Source organism: Benincasa hispida, chromosome 3 (genome assembly GCF_027475165.1).
Source record: "Benincasa hispida cultivar pf3 chromosome 3, pf3_genome.v1.1, whole genome shotgun sequence".
Taxonomy (NCBI): Eukaryota; Viridiplantae; Streptophyta; class Magnoliopsida; order Cucurbitales; family Cucurbitaceae; genus Benincasa; species Benincasa hispida.
The window spans coordinates 1,719,582-1,733,269 of NC_143480.1; the positions used below are offsets into that span (position 1 = coordinate 1,719,582).

A 13,688-nucleotide genomic window follows, 5' to 3' on the forward strand; every position below is an offset into this window, starting at 1 on the left:
TTGTTTGTTTTTTTTGTTTTCGATGTGTTCTGAGGTTGAAAACCAGTAGCAAGAGAGAATATGAGTGAGATAAGTGAGAGTGAAATCAGTGAGGGCGACATCAGAAAGAGCGACACCAGAGAGAGTGACACTAAAGAGAGCGAGACTTGTGAGAGCGATACCAGAGAAAGCGAGACTAGCGAGACAATGTCTAAAGAAAATCTTTCTCTTCGAAAGGGACAGAGAGCGAAAGAGAGAGAAAGAGAAAGAGAGAGAGAGAGCGAGAAAGATTTTCTTTCCCTTTCTCGCTCTCTCTCATAAAAATATCTAAATTTAGCCTTTGTAACACTCAATAAAGCTTAAAAGTTTATTATCAAAATTTCAAATCAAACTCTAATTTCTGTTCACTTTCTCCTTCTATAAAATTACAAACATATTCATATTATGTCTTTTTTTTTTTTTTTGCATGTATGAATTATTATTACTATTTAACCAATTTTGATAAAACTCGATTGATTTTAAAATTTATTGAAAATACATAAACTAACTTGAGTGATTCAAAATATAACCCTCGCAACAATATTTCATTCAAATTTTTTCTCCATGAAAGAACCTTTTCAATTTTGAACCAAAAAAATTTTAAAATACAAAATTCAAAATGATATTTTATTTTTTTTTATTTTTTAAAAAATGTCGTATTTATATCTAGTTCAAGAAAGTTCACATGAAGTTTTTACATTTTTAATTATTATTATTTTTAGCAGACACATAGACTGCTTAATTACCTCATAGAAAATGTTGACACCTTCACACATCTTGAAATTTTATTATTCAAAAAATAATTATTTACTAAATTTGGGGGAAAAGGTCGGGTCTTGTCTAGCGAGAAAGGGAAAGAAAATCTTTCTCGTTCTCTCTCCCTTTCTGTCTCTCGCTCCCTGTTCCTTTCGAAGAGAAAGATTTTCTTTAGACATTGTCTTGCTAGTCTCACTCTCTCTGGTATTGCTCTCGCTCTCTCTAGTGTCGCTCTCGCCGATTTCGCTCTCACTTATCTCACTCACATTCTCTCCTTCTACTTGTCTTCAACCTAAGAACACATCAAAAAAAAAAAAAAAAAAAAACCATAGGTTCACAATATTTCTAAACCCTAGAACGACCCACCCTATCCCCATTATCGATCAGTTTAAAACACAATTGACACGAGTAGAAGGGTAAGAAGACAAAGAGGTGAGGGCATTTACGTAATCTGGTATGACGATGATGTCAGCAGAGGGCCAATTGACATTATTTTTAAAAAATGGGTCATTTGACATTTTGGGTCCAAAAAATGGGTCATCCATACAAAATTCCCTTTATTATGCCTGCTACCTTTTCATCTGAGACAGATGTTGAAGTTGGTCAACTTTTTTTGAGTAACAGTGACTTAAAACTGAGATTATCTATTCTGTCCATAAACAATAATTTTGAATATAAGATAAGAAGATTAACTAAGTCTTTGTTTACTGTCAAATGTATCGAGGATAATTGTAAGTGGAGCCTTCGTGCAGTGAAAATCTCAGGGTGTGATATATTTAAGATCACGAAGTATATGCGGTCACGTTCTATTGGAATTTTAAATCATGATCATAGACAAGCAACGACTGCGGTAGTTGGTGAACTAATCAAAGACAAGTTTACAAGCATATGACGTGTTTATAAATCTCGTCACATCGTTAAGGAATGAGGAAAGAGTACGGCGTAAACATAAGTTACGATAAGGTGCAGCGTGTAAGAGAAACTACTTATCTTTTGCTAGGGGTACTCTAGAAGAATTGTACGCTGTTTTACATGCATATGGTGAAGCGTTTAAAATGGAGAATCCAAGTGCAAGGTTTGAAATCGAACTTGAAAATGATGTGCATTTCAAGTACATGTTTATGACATTAGGGCTTTGTATTAAAGGTTTTGCAAGTTGTCAGCATATGATAATTGTTGATGGATCACATTTGAAAAGAAAATACAAAGGGACCATGTTGGTCGTTGGTGTTTCCATGGACGATAACAACCAAGTATATCCACTAGCATATGTCATAGTGGATAATGAAACTGATTGAACTTGGAAGTGGTTTATGTAGAATTTGAAGTGTGCCATTAGATAACCCCCTAACTTGGTGTTTGTGTTCGATCGACGGTATCTCTTGGCAATACCATTCGTGAAATTTTTCCTATGACATTTCATGGATTGTGCATAAACCACATAGAAAATAATATTTTTTCCAACTTTAAGGAAGTACGATTGTTGGGATGTTCAAGGATGAAGCCAGAGCATTTCGCATGTTAGAGCTCCAATCACACTAGGACCAACTACGTACTTTTTGAAATAGTGCTATATCAAAATATTTGGAGGATATTGGTCTTGGAAGGTGGGCGCAAGTTTACCAAACAGAACGAAGATACGATAATATGATGTCCAATAGTGCAGAGTGTTTCAATTCATTGACCAAAGAATATCGGCAGATGCCCATAATGTGCTCATTGTAACATGTTCGAGGCTTCATCCAATCATAGTTTTATGAACGGAGAAATTATTGGACATCTCGAACTATCGTGAAAACTGATTAGCGAGTGAGTGTGACAAAGGCAGACAATATCGAGTTAAGTCGATTGATTGTTACAGGATCCATGTGCAGGACAATCGAGTGGACGGTATTGTGAACCTCTATACAAAGGAATGCACGTGCAAGGAATTTGACTCACTCAGTATCCCATGTTCGTATGCAATTGTGGCTGCGTGAGAATGAAACATCCCCATCTGAGGTCTATGTAGTCCATTTTATAGTGTTGAAAACCTCATGGCTGCTTATGCAGAGCCTGTAAATCCATTCAGTCACATATCTAAATGGTAGAGAGCGAGACGGGCAAGAGCGAGATAAGCGAGATTAGTGAAAGCGAGACTTTAACATTATGTATTGTTAGTGATTTTTTAGTACAAATCTATTAACTGATAAATTGAATGTTCATACAATGCAGGAGTAATTTAAGATGTCAAAAGCTTTGAAAATACATGAATCTGATAGGTTTCCCGAAAAAGTAACGAGCCTGGCCCACGTTGCGAATGCCAACAAGATTGTGAAAGAGAAGCTTAGTAGAAGGCAATTAGAGATGTTCAAAAGAACTGTTTTTGGGCGATTTGTAGACATTGAACTTGTATTCAACAACCCACTTATCCACCATATGTTATTGAGGGAAGTGAAGAAGCAGAGAGTGGACTTGATTAGTTTCTTTGTCAAAGGAAAGGTTCATCACATTTTCAAAGGACAATTTTTTTATTGATCATTGGTTTGTGGTGGTCCCCTACGCGAGTTTTACGGAGTGAGAAGTCCTCACAAGAACTTACGACGAGGTACTTTGGTAATCGGTCAACCTCAGACGCATTCCACTTGAATTTATTGGAAGAAGAATACAAGAATTTGGTATTTGAAAACAACGATGATGCTGTTAAAATCACTCTAGTATATTACACAAAGATTGCAATGATGGATAAGAACAAGCAAAAGAGTGTTGTCGATCGTACTCTATTTGAAGATATTAAAGACATAGATTATTACAACAATCTTAATTGGGGTACAATTATTTGGCAAAGGATACTCGACGCTCTCAAGACTGCACTGAATGATAAGGTTGATTTATACAAGGAGAAGGTGGGGGGAAATAAAATTTATGTTATGAAGTACTCGCCCCATGGATTTCCCTAAGCATTTCAGGTAGATGTTCCTTAACTTAATTTTACCTTTGGTTTAACATTAACATAGTTATAAATACGAGTTGTTTCATATTTAGGTGTGGACGTATGAGATCCTATCGTTTATAGCAGGGAACGTTGCCATTCGAAAGAGCAAGGTAGTTGTGCCTCGTATATTACGGTGGTCATGCTTCCACTCGGTGTCATTCAAAGTACTCGAGAGAGACATTTTTTAGTCTCAAAATGTAACTGTAATCTAGCCACAGTATGTTTATTCGGTTGTTAAATGTACACTAACCATCTTTACAGCCCGACACTATACATCTCGATTCATCTATACAGCCTGATATCACAACCTTTCCTATCACTCTTCAACCACCCATAAAGCCTGATATCACATCATCGTCTATTTCTCACCCTATTACCTCAACCGCTGTCTTGCCCACTATCTTTCCACCTCCAGATACGAGTAGAGAGGAGTATAAGGTTCCACCTTCTGAGAAATAATACATGTTGGAGCCACCACCTATTACACACTCTGACACTATACATCTCGATTCACAGGTATGATCATTATGTGATTCGAAAATCTCTTTCTTCATATTTTTTATTCGACATGTTCACCATTTTGTTATATTTCTGTAGGTTATGGTCGAGAGTCGAAAAACAACTCGTAAGAGAAAGGCTGTTGATAAATACACACCCCCGGACGAACCAAAGAAGAAAATAACAAAACTGAAGGAAATTAAGGTTCAACTTCCTTTGAACGTCCGGATATTAAGTACCCTCTCCCTAGGGTACCTACGACACGGTTTAAAGCAATGATCCAGTACTTCTTGGAGCATGAGGTTCCACCTGCTGTACTCACGTAAATGATGAACTGGATTGCCGATAAGAACACAGACAACGAGGTTTGAGAAAATGCATTTCAGCCATTATCCAAGGCCTTTTTCCAGGAGTTGACTGAACCAAGTTCATGGGTTGAGTGTGATGTAAGTTTACGATCCTTGTCCTTTTTACCAAGTACATACAGTAAACTCTGCTCTCCTAATATATATCTTGTTCTGGATGTAGACCCTAAATATCCTATTTCAGTTCGTAAAAGATAATTTTTATAGACGACCAGAAATGTATATGAACAGCTTCACCATCCTGCCAATTGGAGTAACGGTAACCATTTACTACTCTTCTGAATAGAACTACGTTGGTTGACTATTATGTGTTTTTAATGTTCATTTCGCTGTGTAGAGTCACCTTAATGCTCGAAATGGGGTCTACAAACATATTAAGAACAAGTCGACTTTTCATGCTGCCGTAGTATGGGAGGAAGAGACGTATCTGGATTATGTCATGGGTAAATTCGACATCAAGTGGTCAGATGTGGACTTCGTGTATACGACAACAAACATCAATCAACATTGGATGTTGATTGCATTCGATCTAAATGGAGGTCAGTTGTTTGTATTTGATTCACTACCGTCCATGACATCGAAGAAAGAGCTGGAGTCTTGCCTTGAACCATTGACTTACACCCTACAATCGCTTCTTCACTATTGTGACTTCAAACGTTAGAAGTCGAACATAGAAGCGTCTCGCTGGAAATATTTCGACCTACTGCTACGCACACACAGTACGAGTCGCTAGATTGTGGAATATTTGTAGTAAAATTCTTAGAGCATTTGGTGACGAGTAGTTTCCTTTCTGTAATCACTCAGGAGAAGATGAGTGACTATAGGATGCAGTTGGCATGTCAGTTGTCGACGAACACTCCATATTATTGATGTACATGTATATTATGCATATTATTGATGTAATTTTACCAACATGTTATTTAAATTATCAGTGTAGAACTACATGAATAGACAAACATTTGAGTAATATGAATAAACAAACTTGATTAAATTCCAGAAAGGTTCATGAATAGACAACCACTTGATTAAATTTATATAAGGGAGAGCGAGATTAGCGAGAGCGAGACATTTCCAGAGATTCATGAATAGACAAACTTGAGTAAAGTTGTGTAAGTGATAGAGAGAATAGCGAAAGCGAGATCTAGAGAGAGCGAGACATTTCCAGAAAGATTCGTGAATGTATAAAGAGAAAAAGATATACATTTGAAATTGATATGTCCGACTATGTACATTGAGGATTACAAGTGGCACATAGAAAATCACACTCGACCGACATTTGAATCATTTGGATTTAATTTAGTAGGTCGCCTGGACGTGAGTGGTTCACTGCAGTTTTGTCGATTATGCCCATAGTTCCCACACCTACCACATTTTATTTGTCTATTTTGTTCTCCTCTTGATGGTATTCTTCATACTCTTTGTCACTCGACCTGTACCACTCTTCTAGGAGGTGCAATATGCTTTTCCATATATCCTGGAGGTCTCTTCCATTCAGATATGTGACCGAGTGGACTTACGGGCTCTACATAAGTAGCCATGAAGGAGTCAACGCTATAAAATGGGCTGCACAGACCTCGGATGGGGATGTTTCGTTCTCGCGCAGTGATGCGTTCGTAACATGCGATAAAATGAGTAATATCTATGAGATTATAACGCTTTGTTTTATCTGGTGGAACCCAAGTGCAAATTTAACCAGAGTCCTAGTAAGTCCAAGGTCGAACTCAGGGATTGTTTGTAAATGTGTGGTGAAACTAAAAATACGATCTTAATGCATATTGAAATGTTCAAACAAAGGGTTGATTGGAGGTGTTATTCTAATTTTAAAATCTATGCGATGAAAATTATGCCCAAGTGAAACAATGTGGATTATGGTTGTTGGTGATAGATATGCGATGATAGGGTTGAGAAGAATTTTCATTAACACTTCCTAAGCAACTAAATGGATTATGCGTTCAAGCGATGCACTCAATGTTACAATCATCACTTCTTAGTGTATCCGACCACATTATCTTATCTCTAAGATGCATGCGATGAGTGCAATGTGCATAAGATATATTTATTTCTAAGGAACATCTCTTCTTGTTTTATGAGTTCCAAATCTAAATTCTTTCAGACTCGGAATGAATTTACTTAGAACAATCTTTCAATTCATTCAAGTAACAGACATGAGCATACATAAAACAAGTTGATTGCATATTTCTTTTGTTGCTTAGTAGTGTTAGCTACATACTTCTCAACCCATTGGACAATTTAGCTACACATGATGGTAATGGATAAAATAAACAAAGGATAGAATGAATATGTATTCATATTGTAACATTTGAATTTGTCAAAGTCAAAATCACAATGCAAATACACATTAAAAGAAAGAAAGGGTTAGAGAATCAAGCCGTGGTGTGTAATGTCTTACTTCTCCGGCTTTATTGGTGACTACTTCACTCGGATTATCGAAAAATGGTATCCCTCTTTTTCTTCCATAGGAATCCTAAGTTCTTGCTAAGGTATTTCTATGGATGAATAGGAAGGTTTTAAGTAGAGTTTTCTTCTCAGAATTTCTCTCGTCTTTCTGTATATCCTACATGGCAATTGCATAGGTATTTATAAACGTCTGAGGATGCTTTTCTTTTCTCTTAGTCATGATTGTGCTGATGGGGGGCATTAAATTCCATACCCTGACACGCCGCCTGCAATACATCAGAAGTTCATTGAATATTCAACGAAGCTTTCTTGTTAGCCACCAACTCAATCTGTGATTTGACTCTCACCGGCCATGTCATGCTTCATCACCATAGCTGGTTATATGACTGTATGTTTGTATCTGATAGCTTTTGCTTGATCGCATTAGTGAGTGCTTGGTTCATGCAATCATGTGTTCGTTTGGTCGCGATAGCGAGTTTTCTGCATACATATAGCAATATCAGCCCGTAATTCAAATATATCAGATGTTGATATTGTATGATCGCATACTTTGATTTTTATATGAATTCTTTGGTACAAGTATCATAATTTCATACCTTTTCCTATTCTTTTAAATAAAAGAGATACAATAACTTGTATTTCTACAAGTTATCACACAACCACAATTGCATGTGAACATGAGATATCGAGTGAGTCAAATTCTTTACACGTGCATTCCTTCGTATGGAGATTCACAATACCGTCCAATCCATTGTCCCGCACATGGATCCTATAACAATCAATCGAATCAACTTGATATCGTCTACCCTTGTCACATCCACTTGCTAATAGGTTTTCACAATAGTCTGAATGTGACGTCGTTCGAGATACCCAATAATTTCTCCGTTCATAAAACCATGACTAGATGAGGCCTTTAACATGTTCCAATAAGCACATTATGGGCAGCTGTCGATATTCTTTGGTCAATGAATTGAAACAATCTACATTTTTAGACGTTATGTTATCGTAGCTTCATTCTGTTTGGTAAACACGCACCCACCTTCAAGACTAATATCCTCCAAATATTTCGATACAACACCATTTTGAAAAGTACGTAGTTGGTTTCAGTGTGATTGGAACTTTGACATGAGAAATGCCCTGGCTGCATCCTTGAACATCCTAACAATCGTACTGTTCTTAAAGTTGGAAAGAATATTATTTCTATGTAGTATGTGCACAATCCATGAAATGTCATAGGAAAAACTGCATGAATGGCATTGCCAATAGATACCCCTCGATCGGACACAAACACCAAGTTAAGGGGTTCTCCAATGGCACACTTCAAATTCGACATAAATCACTTTCAAGCTTGATTAGTTTCATTGTCCACTATGGCATATGCTAGTGGATATACTTGGTTATTACCATCCATGGAAACGCCGACCAACATGGTCCCTTTGTATTTTCCTTTCAAATGCGATCCATTAACAATTATCATAGGCCGACAGCTTACAAAACCTTTAATACAAGGCCCTAATGCCATAAACATGGACTTGAAATACACATCATTTTCAAGTTTGATTTCAAACCTTGTACATGGATTCTCCATTTTTAACGCTTCACCATATGCATGTAAAATAATGTACGACTCTTCTAGAGTACCCCTAACGAGAGCATAAGTGTTTCCCTTGCATGCCACGCCTCATCGTAACTTATGTTTACGCCGTACTCTTTCCTCATATCTGATGCGTGGAAAATGAAGTGAATAAATATGCATTTATTGTGCGTTCTCCATGCGTCGATGGTCATGCGTCAGATATGCAAGATGCGTCTAATAATGTATGCAATGACCATGCGTTCCTGCCACAAGTTTTCTTGCTCTCTCGCCTAGTATAACGAGATCGCAAGTTTCTCGGGTGATTCGAGGTTAAACTCAGGGACTTGTAGCTAAATGTCATGAAGTAATGTGTTTGCGGCGAAGAATAAAAGAATTTGAGGTTGAAGAGTTATGTGCTACTCCTACTCCTAACTAACAGATTAAGCAGTGGAAGTATGACTATGAGTGATAGAGACACAGCAACTATTAACACGTAATAAAATGCATGAAAAAATAGATAAAATGGTGGGGATGACTTCACCTCAATACTAAGCTTGATCGTAAAGGTAACCTCAGCCAACGCAAGCTATGCGATTATGTTACACACATTTGGCAAAGACGCATGTGATATATATGTGATGGTGTCAAGAGGCCCTATTTCTAAGTCTCTATTCCTACTCACGTTCTCTCACACATAAACAAGATGATCGTGTACCACCATATCCTACTTCTGGATGCATGCGATGTGACCGCATACTTTTATATCCTATCTATAGGGTGCATACGCTGTGTAATAGCAAACAGAACTTATCTCTAAGTTTCTATTCTTGCTTATGCAATCCAATTCGACTCTCTCAAGCCTAGATTTGGTTTTTAGACTACTCTCTCAAGTATACCTAAATGATGAATGATGCGCTCATAAGACAAGGTAATCACATAAAACATGGTTGACATAAGATTATTCCTATCTCTAGAAACACTGCTTACTTTGTTTAATGCGTTCCACCACTTACCCTCCTGGGCAGTTAGCTACCGCTGATCAACTCATAGACAAGCATTGCTATAGCATCGCACTAATCAAATACGATTTTCTCATAACACTCGCGCAACGCACACCTCTCAGTGGTTTGCTACATGCTTCATATGTCTATGCCGCATGATTAAGTATGTGATACTCTAGCAATCTTACTTAGTTGTGCAATGAAAGTAAGGAATGATAAGAAGAGATAAATGAAGATGGCATCGAAGGAAATAGAGAAATGCATTGATCACAAAATATATTAATCTCTTAAGCCATAATGTAATACAATACAGAGACAAAAGAGTGATGGAGAGTCAGATGTAAGCAATGTCTTGCGTCCATCAGATGTGTGTCAAGGCTGTCGGTGGTGCCATGGATGGGCAGTGGAGTAGTCTCTCTCGAGATCTAACCCCGACGGAGCTCTGGTCGTCACTCGGAATGGTTGAAGGAATGAAGAACTCTCAAGACTATCTTTTCACGCTTTGGTCTGGATCACAAGGATCTGCCTAAAGGCAGAAGCTCAAATATTTGAAGTTGTGTTCCAAGGCTTTTATTTGTAGAGTTTGATCACCGACAGCATTAATGGTCCTTCTCTAAAATCTGCAGCTAACGACAGGATGGACCTGCTCTGAATCTCTACTGCTAACAGCGTGGTAGGTGAAATGTCAACATCACCTTTTGATACTCCCGAGGTATGCATTCATGTTTGGTTTCCGAAGTATCAACGCATTCCACCACCCTTACGTTCATCCCTCTATTATGTTTATTACTCTATAACCGCAACTTCTATGCGATGGATGCATGCGGTTAATGGCCGCAACATCCATGCGGCGAACGTATGTGTCCGCCTCTGCGATGGAGAGATTCCCTACATGCGATCGACTCCTACGTTGGCTACAAAAATAGACAATTAGACGTAAAATAACGCATAATGGTGGGTTAGTCGAGATTCTTAATGCCGATCGACGCAAGCTCATTTTCTTATGAATTCTTAGTATAATCGCCGCATATTCTACTTAACAACCCTCATAATTCTAAATAAAAGACTTATAATAACGTACATTTCTGCCTGTCATCAATATCTTCAACAATGTGATGGGGTTTATAAACACATCCTATGCCTATAAACTTATCTTTGATTAGTTCACCAACTACTGCAGTCGTTGCTTGTCTATAGTCATGATTTAAAGTTCCAATAGAACATATGTGTGACTGCATATACTTCGTGATCTTAAATATGTCACACCCTGAGATTTTCACTGCATGAAGGATGTACTTACAATTATCCTCTATACGTTTAACAGTAAACAATTACTTAGTTGACTTCCTTATCTTATATTCAAAATTATTGTTTATGGACATAATAGACAATCTCATTTTTAAGTCACTCTTACTAAAAAAAAAAAGTTGATAAACTTCAACATCTATCTTAGACAAAGAGGTACCAGGCATAATCAATTCCCTCTATGATATAAAGAAATGGAATTCAATCCTACTGATCTCTCATTAACAGCCAATGCAGGTCTACGCACCTCTGAAAGACCACAGTCCCTAGAATTCAATCATGCTAATCTCTCATTATCAACCATGAAACGATCACACTCTTCTAAAGGACCACAATCCATAAAATTTAATTCTGCTGATCTCTCATTACCAACCATGAAAGGATCACGCTCTTCTGAAAAACCACAATTCTTTGAAATAAGTCTTCTTAATCTCTCATTACCAAACATAGGTTCGTTACATTGAGTTTCTCTTTCCAAGTCCCATGCATGAATGTTGTCATTGTCTATTGATAATGTTGATGGTTGAGTATTCATAGAAAATGGAATATCACCCTCTTCTTGATTAAGCTCATATGATACCTCGTATTGTCTGTCTACCTCTGTACCATCATAACTCATATTCACATTTATGTCATGGTTCGATTTTAGTGTTACATATAGCTGAACTCTACAAAGATCTTCCTGGAAAAGAAGGAAGCGAACATCACCGTCATTCAATATACTGTGGAAGGGCTTCATAGTCAAGCTTATATTTAACTCTCATAACAACATCAAACTCTGAGCAACTTACATTTGCAACCCTATAAATGTGAGCTTTAAGTTCTTCATACTTCAATGTAATAGGCACAATAATTCCTATTAGCTCGCCTCCAACATACAAATTTTGGTTCTCATCCCAACACCTCCGTATCAAATTAGTAGACACTTTTCTGTCATCCTACAAAGTAAGAGCACATTTTTTATTAAGCAGATGAATATCATCTAATACACATGGATTTCTCTCGCTGTCGCTCTCAATTGCTCTCGCTCTTGTGATTCTCGTTGTCGTTACCTCTCGTTGTCGCTATCTTTCGCTCGCGTACTTTCACGTTGTCGCTCTCTCTCCACCTCATTGTCGCTCTATCTCTCTCCCTCTCGTCTTGTTGTCGCTCTATCTCGCTCTTTCTCTACCTTTCTCGCTGTTGCTCTGTACTGAATGTCATTACAGTCTTGGTGGGTTTTAAGTATTCTGCAATGCGTTTAAGTGTTAAGTGTGTTTGTGGATGTTGTTGATGTATGTTTACGGGATGATTGCCTCTATTTAAAGCTTTCTTTACTTTTACAAAAGTTAATTTGTAAGGGCTTTTGATTTTTGGGCATTATTAACTTGCTATCGAGTTTGTATTCAGGTTTTTGTTTGTTTAAGTCGTTCATGATGAAGCTTCAGATGCAAGGAGTTGTTGTTTGCTTCGAGGAAGAAGACGAATCATTGGTCGCATCGTGTGGCTTAAGCTAAATGATTGTTTAGATTTGGCTATGCAATCATGTAGAAATGTTCTACTCGATCGTGTAGTATTTACTAAACGATCACATAGCTAATGCTACGCGATTGAGTAAAGAGTTTACTCGATCGTGTTGTGTTGGCTACTCGATCGTGTAGACACTCTGGGTAAACAATCACAGAGTATATGATACTCAATGCATGACGTGCGCACTAAACGATCATGCAGGCTAGCATGCTCAATGCATAGTCACTAGCTACACGGTCACTCGGTATACGATACTCGACGCTTGCTACTCACCGTGTAGACAATCGTGCTCATCGCATTGTCGTTGGCTGCACAATCGCATGGCATGCGTTACTCGATATGTGTTACATGATCGTGTGGACTTTCATGCTCATTGCATAGTCCTTAGCCACGTGATCAACGCTACACGATCTTTTATACTTGATAAGCGTTACTCGACGATCTGAAGGAGATGCTACATGATCAAGTGACGAGGCTTCGAACGGGCAGTTCAAGACCTAGTTCACCTATTTGAATCAGTTGACTCGATTTTTTTTGTAACAGTTAGCTTTTAAATTTCGATTTTGAGGCTAATTATCCTGATCCATCAAATTTTATTTAATGTACATGTGATGTATGTTTACTTATATGTCATAATGTATGTCATATAGTTTTAAAACCCACCATAAGTTATGTATTTATTCATGCATCATCTTTATATTATAAGTGTTAGAATATAATAGTTTGCATGATTAAATTACATTAAAGCATATTCATGCATCATCTTTATTATAAATGTTATAATATAAGGATGTATGTTAGCATGTATACTTAGTTCATTACTTATTATATAAAAGTTATATATTAGTAATAAATGAACATTGCATGAAGCATGACACTTAGGTTTATTTATAAAAGTTATAAATACCTTGCAAATGTCTAGCTTAGCAATGTGAATGGTTTTAATTGTTTCATTCTTTATAAGTGTTATAGTTAATGAAATTAGAATTATAATCAATAAGAAAGAGTTGCATGCAAACTTAGGCTTCAATCATGTTTTAAAAGAGTTCTAAAATTTGATTGAGATAGACCTAAGATCACGGTTCTAATGAGATTAGAAACCTAAGTTTGATCTTTTGATTCGGTTTAATAGGATTAAATTGACTAATAAAAGATTAAATATGTACCAAATCTACCTATAAGGGACCTTTTGGCTAAGTCTGGTTCTGGCTAGGCTGGGGTACTTAAGTCGATGGAAATGTCGCACCCCTACCTGGGAACCTACCTAG

General features: G+C 37.2%; 1 long non-coding RNA gene across 1 annotated transcript; it reads left to right on the forward strand.

The window, feature by feature from the left end:
* The first annotated feature begins 2,531 nt into the window (after positions 1-2,531).
* Positions 2,532-5,430, forward strand: LOC120072727 (uncharacterized). Its single transcript, XR_005480570.2, has 4 exons — positions 2,532-4,264; positions 4,346-4,692; positions 4,775-4,870; positions 4,949-5,430. It is a non-coding gene; the product is annotated as an uncharacterized LOC120072727 (long non-coding RNA).
* Positions 5,431-13,688: the final 8,258 nt, after the last annotated feature.